Raw genomic sequence first — 5,946 nt, forward strand, 5'->3', positions numbered from 1 at the left:
TACAAAATTACATATAAGAGGTTGTGAGGGGAATGGGAAAAAAAAACAAGGAGAGAATTGAATTACAGTAGATAGGGTAGAGAGAGAAGATGGGAGGGGAGGGAAGGGGGGATAGTAGAGGATAGGAAAGGTAGCAGAATACAACAGACACTAATATGGCATTATGTAAAAATGTGGATGTGTAACTGATGTGATTCTGCAATCTGTATTTAGGGTAAAAATGGGAGTTCATAACCCACTTGAATCTAATGTATGAAATATGATATGTCAAGAGCTTTGTAATGTTTTGAACAACCAATAAAAAAATTAAAAATAAATAAATAAATAAATAAATATGTTGATACGGCTACGTCACTGTAGTGTGCTGATTTTAAGTCCTTTGGGTATAAACCTAGGAGTGGGATAAATGGGTCAAATGGTGGTTTCATTCCATGTTTTTGAGGCATCTCCATACTGTTTTCCATAATGGTTGCACCAATTTGCAGTCCCAGGATTATTTAGTATGGCTGACTGGACAACTTCAGTTAATGCCTTACATGGCTACTTTTTCTACTGCTAGCCTAGTGCAGATGGAGAGTGTGATTGGTGAGGTCAAGATGTCTTAATGCGAGAAGGATCTGTACTTGTCATTCACTCTTGTGTTTTCAATGCCTAGCACAGTGTTTGACATTTGATTGGAACTCCATGATATTTCGCTGACACTAAGTGGATATCAATTTTTAGATGTATCCTATTTTTAAATGTGACCAGGAAGAAAGCACATTGCCACTTAATTTATGACAAATTATTTCTTATTATTTTACATATTAATTATGCATTTATCCAAAATATGACTCTTGATTTATTTTGACATGGGTTTATTACATTTATGTGAAAATGAAAATAGAAGCTAAGAAATTAAACTCTTCACAAAATTTTTATGTTCAGAGAACAACTAATTGTATTTTAGCTCAGAATTGCTGGAAGTGCTTGTTTCTCAGTACCATATAAATCTTCATGCTGTAAGAGCATCAAAGGGGGAATTACCAAAAATTGGGCTTTCCTTTTGTTTCTGAGATTTTTCTTACAAGCAGCTCCCATTCATTTTGTAATTTTGCTGCTGGTGGATCTTTGATCTTATCAGACGGTTTAGCAGAAAGCTTATAGATTACAGTATCAGAAATTATATCCCTCCTTAAATAGTCCTCAAGTTGTCTTTAACTGAAACCTCAAGAAAATGAAATCATTCTGTTATTCCAGCAACTATTTCCATCAAGTTAGCACAAGTACAGTCAAGGACATACATATATGTATATCCATGCAACTACATGTCTAACAGTGTGGTGATGGTTTTCCATTGGTTGAAAGGTACATCCCAACTTCAGAAATGTTAAAATGTGAAAAAATTTACATTTCAAATTGATGAAATATATTAAAATAAGAGAGGTGTCAGAAAGAAGATAAGAAATATGGGTGAAGGGCTGGGGATGTGTCTCAAGTGGTAGCGCGCTTGCCTGGCATGCGTGCAGCCCAGGTTCGATCCTCAGCACCACATACCAACAAAGATGTTGTGTCCGTCAACTAAAAAATAAATATTAAAAATTCTCTCTCTCTCCCTCTCTCCTCTCTCACTCTCTCTTAAAAAAAAAAGAAATATGGGTGAGGATGGCATGTTTTATGTGTAATAAAATAGATGGAGCCCATAGCTCTTGCCTTCTCCTTGTTAAAAAAAGCTCTTCTCATGGAGAAATATCACCAGGAACAGTTGCATACAAGCTCCTGTTAAATTTTAATTAAAATAAATTCTATTGGCTCATTTTATTAGTATTTATTAATAAACTCTAGTAGAGTCAGCACTCTTGTAGTTGATAAGGATCTGATCAGGAATCAAAAGTTCACAGTGTTGTCTTCTAAAGGGGGAAGCCCATATTGTAAATAAGTAGAAATTAATTAAACCAGATGAATCCAGAGTAATGCCTTTTGTCATGTTATTGATAGGGAATAATTGAAGTAGGAGGAATGATTTTTAGATTGGCAGTCAGGGAAGACCTAATTGAAAGCTGGGTTCATTGACTGAAAGCACAAATGGATGGGTGAGTGAATGAATAGAAAGAGCCATTTAGAAATACTAACTTGGCATAGCTTTCACTTAACTTTCCTCATTTATTTATTTCTGCAACAGGAATCCCTGCTCTATTCCAACTCCAAATTAAGGAGAAATGTCATCCATTTCTCCCCATTAGAAAAGCAGCTTTTTCCTCTGTGTGAGCTGATTTAACCAACAAAATTTACACAAACCAGAGGCTATTTCTCTGAATGGATATGTGAGAGACTTTTAGTCATGATTAAAGTCGAATATAAATTATGGTTTATTTTTGACATCTAAATGTCAGCATTTTATCAGAGAACTATGAAAATTGTCTTATTTTTAAAAAATATTTTCTATATATAATTAGCTGTCAATATTTCTTGAAGATTTGTATAAATTCTTGTTTTAATAAGGCAATTACTTTTTAAAAAATGTAGAAACACCAAAATTATTAGTCTCTGTGGGTTTTTAAGAGGTTCACCATCCACATAAGCAAAATCTCTACAGAACGTGTGGCAACAGTTTCATGTAAGTGTCACTTGGTGGCAGCATAACAAAATTGCTATAAAAGTTCTTAACTTGGAGAACTAAGCTCTTTAATGAATAAGCTGGTGAAAAACATTAATGCTATTTTGAAAAGTACAAAAAACATGACAGTGTTTTTAATAAGTTACTGAGGAAAATCTCTTAAAATACCATATTATAAATGGTAAAAATTATACTTTCATTAATATAGCATTTATTAAAAAAATATTTGTTGTTTCTATTGTCTGACAGAATTTGAGTCAAGAATTGGGCTAGAAAGATAAATTCATCATGGTCTCTATTATGGGCTGAGTTGTCCTAAAATTCTCATGTTGAAGTATGAAACCCCAGGACTGTAGAATGAGACTGTATTAGAGATAGGGTCTTCAATGGGGGAATCAGGTTGGAATGAGGTCATTAAGGTGGACTCTTATCTTCTATGACTGTTGTACTTCTAAGAAGAGGAGATCTGTACACAGACACACACAGAGGAAGACTGTACATAGTCACTGGGAGAAGACAGCCATCTACAAGCTCAGGAAAGAGATTTCAGAAGAAACCAACCCTGCCAACATCTTGATCTGACTCTTAGCCTTCAGAATTATGAGAAAATAAATTTCTGTTGCATAAACCACCCAGTGGTATTTTATTACAGTAGCCAAGTAAATTAATAGTTTCCAGGCTTATGGGGCTAACATTGTTTTATCTTTCCACAATATGGATCACTTCACAAATTTGCATGCCATCCTTGTGCAGGGGCATGCTAATTTTCTCTATATTGTTCCAATTTTAGTATATGTGCTGCAGAAGTGAGCACATGGGGTTAGTATTCTTTAAAAAACGGGGGGGGGAGAAGTAGCAGCAGCAGAGGGCAAGTATTTATAAGACAACATGACAGGTTTTGTAATAGATGTATAGATGTATGCTCAGATTGTGACGGTGTCTTGTTGGAGAGTGGACACTTCAGATGATGGTGGGAGGCCCCATATAAGATTTAGTGTGAAATTTTGGGTGGTGAATAAGAATTTTCCATGTAGATAAATTGAAACATGAAGGAATGGCATTTAGGGAAAGAAGCTGTTGAAACTGGTGACGGATGGGAGTGCATGCTGTACTGTGAAAACCACTCATCGTACTGATTGCTGATACCTGAAGACAACCTAGAAAGGTAAATTGGAAATAGAATTTGAAAGAGCCCATAAGACATATGAAAGTATATACTAATTGTCCAAATCATTCCTTCTTTGAAAGGGGTTGAGGTGACATGGAAAGTAGGTTAAAAGGATAAAGTAAATAAATATAGATAAAAATAAAAATATATCAATAAGATATGGTAACCATAAGAACCAGGGTACTTGCAGTGACTGAGCTTAATTTAAAGGTTCTGAAGTCAGGACACAAATAGAAAGTTAAGAACGTTAAAATAAGATAAGAAAGAATATGATAAGAAAGTCCATTTTCTTAGTGTTCATAAAGTATTTGAATTAAACAGGAAGGGCAATTATTACATTATATAGGGATATAATGAATATTCTCTTCAGCAGCATTTTGCTGTGTGTAGACAGATTTTGTTAGAACCTCCATAGAAATAATCATCTATGTTTCAGTGTCTTCATGAGCTCTAAGACCATATCAAAACATGTTCCTAAAACACATTTCTAATAATGAATTTTGGTAAACATCTTATTAATGTTCAAATTAGCAGCATGCTCAGAATTTAAAGGTGGTGTGCTGTGGGGCTAACCGAGTGGCAGAGCATTAATCCAGTCCAGGTGAAGCTCTTTGTTCAATCCTTAACACTACAAAACAAACAACAAGAAAAGGTGATTTGTTTGAATTGATGTGTTGATTTTGTGGTCACATGATTTAGATGGGTAAAAATTCATAAATTGCGTCCATGTCTACCATATCTTTTAATCTTCCTACAAAATATTTAATAACTACCACAAAACTAATTATGTCACGTGAATTGATAGCCTAGAGATAAGACCCCATACTGTTTACATACTAATATAATTAGGAATGACATAAGATCAGTTTGTCTTGTCTCTTATTGAAATTATATTTGAAATATGCAGTTAATATATTTCTAGATAATGTCTCCTTCAGTCTCAGAGGAAAAAAAATGTGCACACATGTACATGGGCTGTAACAGTCTTCAAATATAGATGCTGCATATATAGATATATCTTCTTTGTAGAAAAGGAGACTGGGAGAGGCACAGAATCTCTATTCATAACTTGTCAATGTCAACAACAGTTCTTCCTCCAGGTGAAGTCTGATAAAATTAAAGAACATAGATCTTTAACAAAAATAATTGACAGGTGGATTTCAAAAGCACCAATTTTCACCAGGTGTGTGTGTGTGTGTGTGTGTGTGTGTGTGTGTGTGTGTATGTGTATTTCTAGAGAAGTTACTTGTGTGGCTTTATGTTAAATTACACAAAGTACTCTACATCCAAATAATCTATCCATATACAATCTGACAACTGGGAGGGGTAAAGTATTGGTTTCATTTGACAATCATGGGACTTAGAACATTTCCACTCAAGACACAGTATATTATTCCTAGGGCACTTTGGTGAGGGCTGAGGGGAAGGTTGAAATATGCTGAACTAAAACTCCTAGGAAAGATAGTTTGTATTCTTGGATGAGCTCCAGCAATAAAAAGCATTTTATCCTTTATACTTCATTCTAGCATTCTAAATCCTCAACAGCTATGGTATATATGCCTGAAAATTTGCATAATTTAATCTGAGGCTAGCTCTTCTTTTCTGGCTTTCTAAGGCTAGGAAGAAATCTGTAGATTTGCACTGCCAAGGCATTACTACAGAGTTCTGAGTGTCAAGCAGGGCATGTATCCTGGTAAAACACAGGGACTATTTCTCTTCTCAAGCCCCATGGCCAACTCCCAGGGAGGAAAGCACCAAAGTCAATGAGAGCTCTTACACAGTTTCCAAATTCTAGAGCTCATGTGAAATATGATTGAAGAGAAATGTATTAAGCAGTTCTATGCCTTCTGCACAATGAAGCTGCGTGGTCAGAGAATGTCTAATGGTGTTACCCAGGAAATGTTGCAATGCTTAGGTGTCTAGGTATTGGAGAAGTTCACCTTTATGACAGGCTCCTAATAGGAAGTGATCTTAACTGCAAAGAGCTCTTAAAAACAACTAGTCCACCATATGGAGTGTTGATTGCAGACCATTGAGGAAAAATATAGATGAGAAAATGGGAAAATGCAGACGAAGAGTATTAAAGAGGGAGACAACATCAGCCTACATTAATATTATTTTTTCTCCTCCTCCTCCTCCTCCTCCTCCTCCTTCTTCTTCTTTTTCCTTCTTTTTTGGATTG

At 35.2% G+C, this 5,946-nt stretch overlaps 1 non-coding gene across 1 annotated transcript; it reads right to left on the bottom strand.

The window, feature by feature from the left end:
- Positions 1 to 3,304: 3,304 nt before the first annotated feature.
- Positions 3,305 to 3,410, bottom strand: LOC144367668 (U6 spliceosomal RNA). Its single transcript, XR_013427204.1, has one exon. It is a non-coding gene; the product is annotated as a U6 spliceosomal RNA (small nuclear RNA).
- Between the last annotated feature and the right edge of the window lie 2,536 nt (positions 3,411 to 5,946).

The sequence above is a fragment of the Ictidomys tridecemlineatus genome, chromosome 1 (assembly GCF_052094955.1).
Source record: "Ictidomys tridecemlineatus isolate mIctTri1 chromosome 1, mIctTri1.hap1, whole genome shotgun sequence".
Lineage (NCBI taxonomy): Eukaryota > Metazoa > Chordata > Mammalia > Rodentia > Sciuridae > Ictidomys > Ictidomys tridecemlineatus.